Source organism: Arachis duranensis, chromosome 9 (genome assembly GCF_000817695.3).
Source record: "Arachis duranensis cultivar V14167 chromosome 9, aradu.V14167.gnm2.J7QH, whole genome shotgun sequence".
Lineage (NCBI taxonomy): Eukaryota > Viridiplantae > Streptophyta > Magnoliopsida > Fabales > Fabaceae > Arachis > Arachis duranensis.
The window spans coordinates 41,653,100-41,653,454 of record NC_029780.3 but is presented as its reverse complement, the minus strand read 5'-3'; positions in this window follow the sequence as shown (position 1 = coordinate 41,653,454).

Sequence of the window (355 nt, the reverse complement as noted above, 5' to 3'; positions counted from 1 at the left end):
AATCCTACTCAGAATACCACAGACAAGGTTTAGACCTTCCGGATTCTCTTGAATGCAGCCATCAATTCTAGCTTATACCATAAAGATTCCGATTAAAGAATCCAAGAGATATCCACCCAATCTAAGGTAGAACGGAGGTGATTGACAGTCACACGTTCATAGGTGTGAATGATGATGAGTGTCACGGATCATCACATTCATCAAGTTGAAGAACAAGTGATATCTTAGAACAAGAACAAGTTGAATTGAATAGAAGAACAATAGTAATTGCATTAATACTCGAGGTACAGCAGAGCTCCACACCTTAATCTATGGTGTGTAGAAACTCCACCGTTGAAAATACATAAGAACAAGA